General features: G+C 61.3%; 1 protein-coding gene across 1 annotated transcript in view; it reads left to right on the plus strand.

Annotated features, from left to right (window-relative positions):
* ELFN1 (extracellular leucine rich repeat and fibronectin type III domain containing 1) overlaps positions 1-13,248 on the plus strand; it is a 41,600-nt gene that overhangs the window by 18,115 nt on the left and 10,237 nt on the right. The window contains exon 2 of the mRNA XM_053657000.1: positions 5,710-5,860. The gene's annotated coding sequence lies outside the window, so the exon portion shown is untranslated. The remainder of the gene's footprint in view (positions 1-5,709; positions 5,861-13,248) is intronic.

Genomic DNA, 13,248 nt, shown 5'->3' on the forward strand with positions numbered 1-13,248 from the left:
CAGGAGCTGCCCGGCAGACGGCAGGAGAGGCTGCAGGACCCAGTGACAGTGTGGTGGCAGCTTGGGTGCACCCCCCACAACTGCGTGGGTGTTCCCAGACGTGCTCTGTATGTAGTGCCTGCCATTGAATGTCTCACCCAAGTTTAGCCAGTGAGAGGGGACCTCAGCCTGCAGGTCAGGCCGACGTGCATGTTGCCAGCCTCTTTTCCCTTTTCCAATAAGTGCGTCTTGGATTTATGGCCCTCGCACAGGGCACGGCAGGTCAGCCAGCCCCTCCGGAGCCTTCCTGCCGCCCAGCTGCAGCTCCCGCCTTACCCGTCCCTGCACCGGCAGCGTCAACCTGGGGCTCCCACACCCCCGAGAGCACCGGGGCCCCTGGATCGGGAAGCACCCCTTAGCATAACACTTCCCGTGGTCCAGCACTTAAATACACATTCGGTTCGGACACAGGGTCTCTTGTAGTTTCAACAGCGGGGTGTGTCTCCACCACAGGAAGTTAGGAACCCCTGAGAGGAGCGAGGGGCCGCGGCCCCACCGCCCAGGGACAGTGTGGCTGTGCTCGGGGAATTGGGTCTTTTCTGGTCTCTCCTGCTGCTGAGGAGGAATTCGCTGCCCAGTGGACGTCGCCCTCAAAACCCATGACACATGGAGATAGAGCTCATGGGGGAGCCACTGGTCCCAAGGGACCACTCATGACTGTGACGAGGCGCAACCAGCGTTTCGGTCAAGAGACAGAGCAGCCGGGCGCCCGGAAGCCTTCGCCTGGCCTTTCTGGGCCCCCTTGCCCCCCACCCCCGCCACCAGGGGTAACTTAGCCCTCGCAGACACCTCTGCCTGTGCACTGCGTGAACGGCGCGCACGCCCCCGTCTCTGGTGGGGTGGCCTTCCCTCAGGTCAGGGAGGCGGCGGGTATCTTTCTACCTCTCTGCTTGTGTTGTTACTGTTCTCAGAGTTGTCTCTGTTTTCCGGCGGCAGCAGGGTCGGCAGACTCTCACGTGGGTGGGCGGGAAGTCATGCCCGCCCCCCCACCCCCGCACCCAGGTCCTCCTCCGTCTCCCGTGTATCTCCCCAAACACGTTGCGCTTTGCCAGTTCGGGTCCGTGATTCCCCTGCCTTGGCCGTGTGTGTGTGTTTGTGGTGCGAGTCGGCTTGATTTCGTTTCCCTCCCACGTGGGTTATGCTTGGTGAGCTGCGCCCTCCTCACCCACCGGTTTGCGGCACCGCCTGCGTTACCTCGAGGGCGGATTCCCAGGCCCGCGTGTGCGGCATCTGCTGTGACCCAAGATGCCCTCATCCGGCTGGGCTCCCAGTCCAAACCGTCCCAGCTCCTACGGCTGTGCTGTGGGCTGTGGTCCTCTGACCCCACGCTCAGCCTGTTCAGGACGACTCTCTCTCAGCCCTTTGCCCGTCCAAATACGTTTTAAAATCGGCTTGTCAAGTCCCACACAACAGAAAAGTCTGGAGTTTTATTTGCGACGACATCAGACCTGAGGATCGGGCTGAGCGCGTTCATTTCCCACTGACCGTGGATGCACGAGCTCCGCTTCCCCCCCCCCCCTTGGTGCGCCAGCCGTGTCTCCTGTTACTGTGTTTCCACATCCTTTGGGATTTGTTCTGTGCACCGTCGGAGCCCTGGGGAAGAACCAGAACTCTGTTTCTTCTTTTCTGAGTCGAATCGGTTTTATTTCTTTTTCTTGCCCTCCTGCGCTGGCTAAGTGTGGAACAAAACAAGCTGTGGTAGCTGGTGTCCTCGGCGGCCCGATCTCCAGGGAAACCTTTCGTTTCCACCTCTAGGCGCGGTGTCTGCTGTACCCAACACACCTTTACGGGCTGTGGGCCCGTATCACCACGTGATGCACCGAAACAATCCTGCCAATTTCACCACAGCCTTCCCAGCACTGGGTATTGATCATCTTCGGGCTTTTCTAGTTTTGCTTTGGTTTTAGAGCATTGTTTATCTGACGAGCCCAAATGGCGTCTCACTGTGTTTTTTAAATTCTCGTTCCCCCCCGTGACGCATGAGGCGCCTCGGCCGCTGGGCCTCCTCCTCTGAGTCGGTTCTCGAGTCGGTCTGTTTCTGCGTGGCCGGCGGTGCCCTGATCGACCGAATGAGCTCTTTTCCTATGGAGGTTCGTCGTCACTTCTCCGTCACAGTCGCCCCCGTGTGTCACACGCCTCTCCATTTGTGTTGCCTTCTCTGGTCCTTTGCCTGGTGGCCACGCGGCCTCCTCCGCCTCTGGTTTTGTTTACTGTTTCATCCTCTGCAGCCTGGAGACTCTGCCTCCCTCCCGAGGACCGATGAGGATCGGGTTCTGTTTCCATCGAGCTGTTTGTAAACCGCTTAATATTTCAGAGTTAGCTGCTGACTCCGTCTGGAGTCTGGGGGGCCACGGGGTGCGAGGCGAGGAGCTCGTTGCTGCCCGGTTTATGGGGGAAGAGGCCTCCTCTGTCCTCTGGGGTCTCAGTCAGGGCTCCACGCCCCCTGCACCGCCCCCTCCCGCCCCTGCCCAGGCCCAGGGGGACGAGATTAGAGACCGGGGAGGGGCCCTGCGGCAGCCATTGCTGGGCAGTGAGTGCCATCAGGACGGCGCAGTCGGAGCACCTGCCGCCTTTATATCGAAGGTGAAGAGCTGTTGGCCCAGCCTCACCACGTCCTGGGGGACCTTGGCGCCTCTTCGCCTGTTTGGGCCTCCGCTTCCTCATCTGTGAAGCGTGCTGCTCATGATGCTCGTCCCAAGTGCTCTCACAGGGGTCCTTGCGTTTGGGTGCCCGTCCCGTAAAAAGCAAGGGGGCGGGTGGGCCCAACATAGACCTTGGCTCCTCTGTGACCTTGAGCGAGCGACACCCCTTCCCCCTTCTCCAAGCCTTCGTTTCTCCACCCTGGAGGGTGATACCACGGCTGTCCCCTCGAGGGGCTCCGAGGAGGTGTCCACGGGGTTCAGGCAGTCCCCCGACCACGGCACTGTGCGGTGGTGGCCTTGCTGCTGTGGCCCTCGTTCAGGAGCAGGGCCACCTCCCTTGAGGGGGGGCGTTTCTGGTGGCTGTGGGGGGCAGGGTGGGGACAGGAGGGTAGGGAGAGCAACGGGGTGGGAAGTGGGGCTGCCCCGTGTGCCAGGCAGGGGCCCCACAGAGGCAGCCCCGACCGTCCCTCCAGGGGGCTCAGGACTGCGGACGATGAGAAGGGGCCTGTGTGGGCAGCTCTGGGGGCAGCCTTCCTACCACCTGGCAGGTGCGAAGGTCCTGAGAGGGCCACATTCGGGGGAGGGAGGGAGGGCTGGAGGACAGACAGAGCCCGGAGGAGAAGGGACGGAGCCCGAGGGAGGGTGGCAGCCAATGGGCGGCCTCACCAGGTGTGGGCGGGGCCGCGGGGCTGCTGGGGGACGGGCAGCTGCAGGAGGCAGGGCCGCTGGCGTCAGCAGGAGCCGCTCCCCCCACCCCCGTGAAACAATCACGGCACAAAATATGCAAATGGCATAATTACTGTTATTTGTTTTGCGGATACAAGTGTTTGAAATGCAAATGTCAAGTTTGGGAGCTCTCCTTTCCACCCCCCCCTTCCCACCAGGACTGTCCTGGAAGGGGGGGAGGGAGGATGGGGGGCCCTCCCTCGCCTGCACCTCTGGCCCCCAGGGGAGCTGGTCTGGGCTTTGCTGCCCACAGCTGCCTCCTCAGCCTGGAGTGCCCCGTGTGGTGGGGGTGCAGGGCCCCCCGAGCCACACGCAGGGCCTGAGAAGGGGCCCCTCGACCTGTCCACGTGTCCTGCATCTGGCCTCTCCAGGCCTCAGTTTACCCATCTGTGTCATGGGATTCTCTGGCCTCGGGGCCTGGCTGGTGCCCTGACCATTCTCCTGAGGGGCTCGGGCCCCAGTCCCCGCCTGTGGGATCGTGCACAGGTGTGTCTCCACCTGTAAAATCCAGACTTAGAGAGTCCCCGACAGTCTAGGGACGCAGGCAAATCCCCACGTATGGCTGTGCGTGCCCTTTCCAGGGGTGGGGGCGGGGCGTCACCTTTGACCCCTGCAGCCCGCGTGGTCCCTGAGGTTCCTGGGGCTCCCAAGCCTGTGGGTTTGGACTGGCCTGGGCTGTGACTCAGTCAGAGGTGGTCACTGTCAGCGCCTTTTAATAGGGGAGAAACTGAGGCACGGTGGTCCAGGACTTGTCAGGGCTGCCCAGCGGGCCCTGCTCCAGCGGCAGCTCTGTCTGGTGCCAGGTTTCTGATCCCGCACACGGTGGGGGGGCCCTGGGGCTCCCCCTTCGTCCTGCCTTTGCGAGCAGTCTGGGAGCAGCTGGGTTGTCAGGGTGACGGGGCCCAGGAGAGGGGATTGGCCGTGGCTGGGCAGCGGCACAGGCTTGGCGGTGGGAGGGGACACGGTGCCGGCCCGGGGCTGAGGTCTCAGCCTGGAAGTCAGGCTAGACTAGGTCCCCAGAGCTTCCGAGGTCTCCACACTCTTTCCCTTTTTATTCCATTACCTTTTCCAAGGCAGGTTCAGCCTCATTTGCATATTCAAATACAGACCATTATTATTTCAATTAGCTGTTAAGTAATTAGCTCTAATTGATGAGCATTCCCCCCACTTCCCCATATTTTTTGGTTATTTACATCCGCTTCTAACCAGCAATTTTAGGTAATTACATGCCACTCACTCATCTATTTGCACGCACACACACACACACACACACTCACACTCTCTCTCTCTCCCTGACAAGACAGGTTCCTTCTTGCCTTTGCGTCCCCACCCCCAGCAGGGCCTGGGGGGCGGTTCTGTGGGGGACGTGGGGGGTGCAGGCGGATGCGGCAGGAGACACTTGGCTCCTGCCCGGCCCTCCTGAGGGTCACCACTGCCCTCCAGCTGCTCAAGGTGACTCAGAGTCCCCCCTCAAACATCGCTCCCAGAACCCCCCTTGTCCCAAAGATTCCGCCGCCACTGCCAGGGGGCCCCCCTTCCCCTCCCTGCCCCCACCCAGCGGTGCCACCGTGCGTTGGTGAGTTACGTGCCTTCAGTCACGCTCACAGACATCCTGGCGCCAGCTGTGTCCCAACATGCTCCCCACCGCATCTCAGCTCTGTGCCCTGGGAGAGAGCGCCCCTCCCAGCCTCAGTTTCCCTGCCTGCAAAGTGAGGGTCAGGTGACTGAAAATTGAGAGTGGGATTGGGTGATGCAGAGGAAGTCCTCAGTGTGGACTGGACACCCGGCGTCGGGGTGTGTGCATGGAGTAAGGGGGCAGTCACACCTCTCCGGGTGGGCGGGGGGTCCCTGACCTGGCTCCCTTCTGAGTCAGCAGCTGGACAGCGCAGGGGTGGGAGGAGCCCTGGAGCAGAGGAGGTGCCCGGTCAGGGAGGGGGCCACGTGGCCGACCGGCCCAGGGTCCTGACCTCAGCTGTCTCGGCTGCCTCTGTCTCAGGGGTCTCAGGGGACGCAGGCACCGTGGGCCTTCCACATTCTCACCTGGGGCCCCTGGGGCCCTGCCCCAGGCGACAACTGGTCTGGTCTCTGTCACCACCCCTGCCCTCTGCCCGATCCGCACCTCCTCCTGCGTGGGCAGGGGCCGGCATCTCCCTCTTGTTCCTCGAGGTCTAACTGCCCGGTGGTCAGTGCCCGCTGGACCCACAGCCCCCAGCTCAGGCTGAGGGGACCTTCCAGATGCGGAGGTGGCCACAGGTGGCCTCGCCCAGTCCCTTCTCACGCCCCCCACTCTGTCTCCCTGCAGTGGTCGCGCCTTGTTTGCCCCACACTTCATGTGGACCCACGCTCTTCCCTGGTGTCCGGAAGTGAGGGGATGTTTGTGACCCCTGAGGAGAGGAAGCCACCAGCCTGTCCTCTTCAGATGTACTCAGCCGTCGGCACGCCCTGACCCAAAGGTAAGAGGTGGTCTTGCTCACTGGGCTCTCGGCAAGGGGGGCAGGTGTGCCGGGTCCGGGGACAGGCCTGCAAGGCGTGGGGTCAGACCCAGCTGTCCTGCAGAACAGACGCCCGTGGGGGCTGACTGCCTGTCCGCTGGGGAGAACCGGGGACGGGGAATGAGCCGCCACAGCCCTGACGAGAGGGGCTGGGGGTCGGGGGCGGCCGTGCACGGGGCTGTCCAGTTCCTCCCTGGTGAATTGGGGTGCTATGTGTGTGACCAGAGGGGCCACCCCCACTGCTTTGTGGGACAGAGTTGGGCCGTGGGCTGGAGTGGGAAGCCACCGTGTGGACCACAGGGCACACGTATAAGAGAGGATTGTGCGTGGGAAGGACCGTCGGAGATGCTGCGCTGAATTTCTCCGTGGGTGGGGGAGGGGCCGAGGCCGCCGGGGCGGTGACTCAGCTCTGCTGTGTCCGCTGCAGCCTCACCTCTGGCTGGAAAGTAGCCGCACCAGCTACTGTTGACGTTTTCGGATCACAGCCTTGCCCCCTCTGCCACCGTCCCCCACCCTCCTGGGGCGGCTCCAGGAGGCAGGCTCTGCAATGATAGAGCTGGGTTGTAATGCCTCAGTCGACCAGCAGGCGGTGCTGTTGGTGAGCGACATAGTGCACTGATGGTGTGGCCTTTGGGCTTGAGGGTTTTGCAATGGATTGTCTGCTGTCTTCTGCCATTAGGGAGTTCTAGCAGGGACAGTCAGGGCCGGCTGGGTGGACTCGGCCCTGAGGGAGCAGGACAGGCAGGTGAGCAGGCGAGCAGACCTCTGGGATGGCCCTGGGCTTTCCTGCTGTGGGCGTTTGCCCGGAAGACCCTCTCCTCCAAGCCCACTGGCTTTCAGGGAGACCCCATGAGGGATGCACCCCACTCTGCTGGGCTGTCCCTGACCCCCCTCCGACCCCCTGCTTTCTACATGTGGAGTGGAAATGACCTCTCCCAGAAGGTGGGGTGTATGGATTTCCTGGCATACAGTAGGTGCCCATTAAACAGTGGCGGGTGTGCCCCCTCCCCCCAGCATGGCTCTCGGGTGCCCGGCAGATCCCCATTCTTTTTCATCACGTCAGAGAAATGCAGGCTCTTCCCTCCCTTCCTGAAGTTCGGCCCTGCCAGGCCTCGTGAGTTCGGGCTCACCTGTCGGTGTGGGGAGCCCCTCGGGCCCCCCACCCTGCGACCCCAGCTCTCACACCCCAGGGCATCATCTCCGCCTCCCCTCCCCTCCCCTGGTTCACCCCAGGCTCCGGGCTCCGCTCTGCCAGCCTCCTGAGCCTGGGGCGGTTGGGGGCGGGGGAAGGGACAGACACTGAATGGATGCTTGTGGGCTGAATGGCGGGAACGCTTCTCAGCCCGGCCTACCTGGGAAGGCAGGTGGCGGAACAGATGGCCGCGGCTCCCGCGGGTCGGGTGGAGGCGTGCACCTCACATTAGGTCTTCTTCCGAACTGGGGGCTGCGCGCGTGATTCTAAGATCCTTCCAGACAGAACATGTGTCTCGGCGAGCTGAACTTTCTGGGTTCGCTCCCTGCCGCCCTCCCCTCCATTTCCTGGCCCCCGGCCCTCGTCCCTAGACGTGGCTTTTATGGAAGCGATGACTAAGTGTTCAGAGGAACCTCCTCTGTGTCCTGCTGAGCCCGGAGACCTGCCGGCAGGACGTTCAGCACCATGGACAGGGCCACCACAGGCCTCCCTCGCCGGCAGGTCCAGGGAAGCTGCAGCGGAGGACGGGTGCTCTGGGAGCTGGTGGAGCCCTCCCTTCTCCTCCCAGGCCTCGTTGCATCCTCTGGGCAGGGGGCAATGCCTCCCCCAGCAGAGCTCGTGTGACATACTGGTGACTCGCCCAAGGCCACTGGTCCCAACCCCCTCTGCTGCTCCTGCAGCCCGCCAGCATGCCCGGCCCCTCCCCCGCCCCTTCAAGGAGCACGGTTGCTTCTCTGCCCCACGGTGATGGTGACGGTGATGGGTGGCGGTGGCTGGAGTCGGAGCTGCTGTCCAGAGACCTGCTGGCGGCCACGAGCAAACAGCCCGAGCTAATTAGGAGAAGGTCAGCCCGGCTCCAGAGGCCGGTGTTTGAAGCCAGCCGCGCACGCTGGAGGCTGGAGGGAGCCTGGGGCTTTGAGTTAGTGGCTTGGTTACCAGGACAGCTTCAAGCTGCCGCCCACAGCTCATCCCTGACCGCTCAGCCCACGACTCCGACTCTCGGGCTTCATCATCTTCCGGAGGTCGCAGTGCCAGGGGGCCAGCCACCCGCCCCCGCCCGGCAGGGCGCAGGGAGACTCAGCCCCCAGCTGGGGGCGGGGCGGCAGCCACCCACATGCCCCCACATTCCCTCTGCGTGCCTTCTATTTTTTTGAAGTCAATTCATTTCTTAAAAACTTAAATACATTTACTTAAAAGGGAAGTTTTATAGCGTGCTGCAAATGGAAAACAAGCCTTCTTTGCCATAAATAGAATTCATAATCGTAAAAATGAATTCGGTGGAGACAAAACCATGTTATTAAATTCCAGTCGGAGGCTGCGGCCCGGGGGAGCCCACGGCCTGCCCTTGCGTTACGGGAGGCACACAGCAGCGCCTGGACAGGGGGCTCGGGGCTTCCCGGGGAATGGAAGGCTGTCTCTGCAGTGTGATCAGAAGCACTGAACAGAATGAAATTGGTGACTTTCTAATAAAACTAGTCAGCATTATTTTATGCTGTGTCAGCCAGGGGGGAACTTCGGCCACATGGCAGAGACCGGAGCAGCCCCTCCCCTGTCATCAGTGTGTCTGTCTGTGCAGGGGGCCCTCAGATCTCCTGGTCTGAGGTCCCTGGCCCACAGCCCCCAGGGTCAAGCGCTTGCTGGTCCATTCCAGCCTTTCCTTGGCGGCTGTGAAACCGCAGTCTTTTGTCCCCAGCCCTGGGGTCCCGGAGCTGGTGCTGGACCTTAGCGCCTGAGAAAACCCAGCAGAGACCGGAGGGGACGGGCTCTGTGGAGAGTCACCGGCCCCACCCCACCCCTGCCCAGCCAGGGAATCTGCCCGGGGCTCAGGGCTCTCAGCACAGTCTGCTTCTGAACATTCACAAGTGATTTGGAGGGTTTCCTGGTCTAGGATCCATTGCTTTGGTCCACCCACCACCAGTGCCAGGGCCCTCTCTGACATCCTGCTGCTCCTTGCATGCCTCTGGCAACGGGGAACTCAGCCTCACACAGCTGCCCATTCCTTTTCAAAACACTAAAAAATTCATTATAGAATATTTAAGGTGTCTCAAATATTTAAGAAATCTCCAATAAATATTTCACTAATTATAAAATATTAAATGCAGTCAAAGGTATGAAGAATAATGCCATGAACACCTGAAAGCTGCCCCTTCCTGTGAAAACTGCACACCCTGCCTGAGACCGGCAGGCCCTGGGTAGGACGAGGGGCCCCTCCCCCGATGCCCCCTTTCTCTCTGAAGTTCCTGTTGTGGTGAAGCACCCGTGACAGACACGCACTGCCTTCCCCATACAAGCGCGTCACTCAGCATCGCTGGGCATCCATGCCCCACCCATCTCCGGATGGCTCTCGGGCCGACGCCCTCCCGCTCTGTTTCTGGGACCCGTGCGTGAGGCCAGCTTTGGTGGCAGCAGGCGCGGTGATGTCTGGGGTGAGCCGGTGAGCGCGGTGCTGCTGAGGGGCACTTGCGCTTCTTCACTGCTGCGGGGGCGCCTCATGCGGTGCCCCCGCCATGGCCTCCCCTCCGTGGACCTCACGGCCCAGCCGTGCTTGCCCTGGGACCGCCCTCCCGAGCCCTCCAGCAAGGCTTGGCTGGGGACCCTGGCCGCAGCCATCCGGGGGGCTCTCTGGGTGGGGGGGAATGCGGCTCGGACACACGCAGTGCCCACTCACAGGCTCGTCAGGTACTGGGGCCCCCTAGGCCCTTTCCTTCACCAGACACCCCTATTTCCTCTGCCTCTCTGCAGACAGCCTGCAGCTTAGTCACCCCGGGCATGCATGCCCATCCACTGGCCCCAGGATGTCGGGGGACCCTGGGGCCAAGCTGCTGGGCCCAACCTACTCCCACAGGCAGGACCCGGGGCTCTTCAGACCCTGGACCACAGTGACGGAGGAGCTGCCAGGGGCCGGCACTCGCTGCTGCCACCCTCTCCTGAATACAGGCCACGGGCAGGAGGGGACGGAGTGGGCCCACTTATGGGGGCGCATGATCTGGGCCCTCAGGCAGCTAGGACACCCCCTCCTTGAAAGCCCCCCAGCCCAGGGGACACTTGCTGTGTGTTGTCACCTCCCTTGGCATGTCCCTCTGTGGGGTGCACGTCTGCGGAGCCAGGAGCCGTCGTTGGTTCTTGTTGAGAGTGATTTGGTTGGTCACCCGGGGTCATTCTGAAGACAGGAGGCAAGAGCACAGAGCAGGCAGGCCACTCACCAGGGGCGCAGGGTGTGAGGTCAGGTTCAGGCCATACGGCCCCATGGGGACCGTGACTGTGCCCTGCTGTTGTGGGGCTGGCTGAATGAGCAGACAGCTCTGGGGACAAGGCTGTGGCCACAGGTTTCAGGGCTGAGGCCGAGGGTGTGGGCTCCAGGGCCACTGGACAGGCTTCCGTCACCGAGTGGTGGAAGCTTGCAGCTGGGTCTTCCTCCGGGGCTGGGGGCCAGGACGGTTGTGGATGAGGCCTTTTATTCCGGTGGGGGCATCTCCTTCATCAGGCTGGCTCCCAGCCATTGCCGGGGTTTCTGTTCACATCCTCACTCTGCTCCCGGGCTGTAGTCCCTTCCAGATCCCAGCTGGCTTGAGGCTCCGCCCTGTGCACCCAGGGCCGAGGGCATGGAGGGAGGGTCCTCTGCTCTGCCCACCCTGTGTTCGGGGCCCAGGGCCTGGCTGAGTCCCCTGTCACCACCCCCTGCCCATTGGCAGGACGAACCTCCACCCCTTTGCTCCTTTTTGGGCCGTGGGGACCAGGCTGGACTCGGATCCCAGGGGCCCCCACTTCCTGCCAGCCCAGGCCCCACTGGAGCACCGGGTGGGCGGGGCAGGGGAGATGGTTTCCTCTCAGTGTCTCGGTGAGCGACGGGCGGGCAGCTTCTCCCAGATCAATCCCATTCTGGCCTTTCAGCCATAATTAATGTTGGCTGTGTTATTGGATTGATTTTTTATGGGCTCCGAGGAGGATTTACAGAGCTGGCCCGGGTGCGCAGACAGGCGGCCGTGGGAGGCACCGGCTCTCCTCCGCCGGGGTCCGGCCCACGCGGCCAGGAGAGACGTCAGCCCAGCTCCCGGGCTCCCCAGGTTGGTCGCCCCTCCCGGGCTTTGCTCAGACCCCCAAACCCTTCTGATTGCCAGAGCCCACTGCTGCCGCTGAGCACGCTGTGGGACCTTGGGGAGCTCACCAGGGAGGGCTGCTCCTTCCACTCCCCAGGAGGGGGCAACACAGGCTGAGGAGGGCGGGGTCCCTGCTGGAAGCTGAGACCCCTGTGGGTGGCTCTGGCAGAGCCCAGCCCCCTGCAGCCGCTGCTGGAGCCTCTCACTTCCCCGTGGTCATGGTCATGCTTGTCCTTGGTGAGGGACGGCGCTCTGGGAGGGGCTGTCCCTCCACTCGCTGGGCTTCTTGACTTGATCTCCGTCTGTCCGCATGGGGTGATGTGGGCAGAGGTCAGAGGCCCCCGACAGTGGTCCTCAGGGGTGGTCTTTCTCCGAGGCCCTGCAGCCCCCCTGGGCCATCTTCCCATTGCCCCGCCCCACCCTGCCCAGAGGCTGGAGTTCACTGAGTGAGTTGCCCCCACCCCCTGAGCTGCTGAGAGCGTCCCCCGAGTCCTGGCCGTGTGCCGTGCAGGTAACTGCTGTTCACGCACACGTGGGCTGCAGTATTCGCCCGCACGACTCTGCTGAGCACAAAGCCCTGGAGGACGTGCCAGCACCAGACCCCCAAACTGCACGGCCGGCTCCATCCCACACAACGTGGCAGGAATGCTGCTCAGAGATCGTGAATAAGGCAGAAGCCAGTCCAGTCCCACAGATACCGGAGAGGGGATCTGCCACGATCATGCAGGATTTCTGGAAAGAAATCAGTGGCGGCTTAATATCAGAGAACTCTATTAACGTGACACGCAGCATTGGTGGGTTGGCCGTGATACCGTGTTAATAAGTGACAAAGGCGCATGATGACGTCCGATGCCAGGCTCGGATTTTAAAGTAAGTGCTAAAAGTAGACCTGGGGGACTTCCGGCCAAGATAGAGGCATAGGGAGACACACCGCACCTCCTCGCACAACCAAAAGAAGGATGACAACAAATTTAAGACAAAAAACAACCAGAACTGACAGGAAATCAAGCTGTGTGGAAGTCCGACAGGAGAAACATTCATCCAGACTGATACCGGGGGCCGTGACGGGCAGCTGGGTGGAGAGGACTCGCAGTGAGGCGGCAGCTGGAGGACCAGGGTCGTCCCACGTTCAGGTGCAGATGAACCAGGAGGAACAACTGGGGAACAAGACAGACCCACAACCCAGGGCTCCAGCGAGGGGGAAATAAAGCCTCCGAACCCCTGACTGAAAGCACCTGTGGGGGTAATGGTGCAGGAGAAACTCCCAGCCTCACAGGAGAGTTCACTGGAGAGGCCCACGAGGTCCCAGAATGCACACAAACCCACCCACCTGGGAATCAGCACCAGAGGGGCCCAGTTTGCTTGGGGGAAGCGGGGAAGGGACTGAAAGGTGACAGGGAGCAGAGCAAGTGGCCGTGTTCCCTCTGTGACCCCTCCCCCACATAGAGCAACACAAGGCAGTGACATGGGTCACCCCCCCCGTCAACACCTAAGGCTCCGCCCCTTAGTATGTAACAGGTGTGTGGAGATGACAAAATATGGCCTAAATGAAAGGACAGATCAAAGCTCCAGAAAAAATACGACTAAGTGATGGAGAGATAGGCAGCCTATCAGATGCACAGTTCAAAACACTGGTGAGCCAGGATGCTCACAGAATTGGTTGGGTATAGCTGAAAAATAGAGGAAAAAGAGAAGGTTATGAAAAGCGAAATAAAGGAAAATGCACAAGAAACCAACAGTGAAGGGAAGGAAACCAGGTCTCAAATCAATGGTTTGGAACAGAAGGAAGAAATAAACATTCGATCAGAACGGAATGAAGAAACAAGAATTCAGAAAAATGAAGAGAGGCTTAGGAACCTCCAGGGCAACTTTAAATGTTCCAACATCTGAATCATAGGGGTGCCAGAAGGAGAAGAGGAAGAGCAAGAAACTGAAAACTTATTTGAACAAAAAAATGAAGAACTTCCCCAATCTTGCAAAGGAAATAGACTTCCAGGAAATCCAGGAAGCTCAGAGAGTCCCAAAGAAGGTGGACCCAAGAAGGAACACACCAAGGCACA

The sequence above is a fragment of the Artibeus jamaicensis genome, unplaced genomic scaffold, assembly GCF_021234435.1.
Source record: "Artibeus jamaicensis isolate MK-2021 breed Jamaican fruit bat unplaced genomic scaffold, CSHL_Jam_final scaffold_3151, whole genome shotgun sequence".
In the NCBI taxonomy this organism is placed as follows: domain Eukaryota; kingdom Metazoa; phylum Chordata; class Mammalia; order Chiroptera; family Phyllostomidae; genus Artibeus; species Artibeus jamaicensis.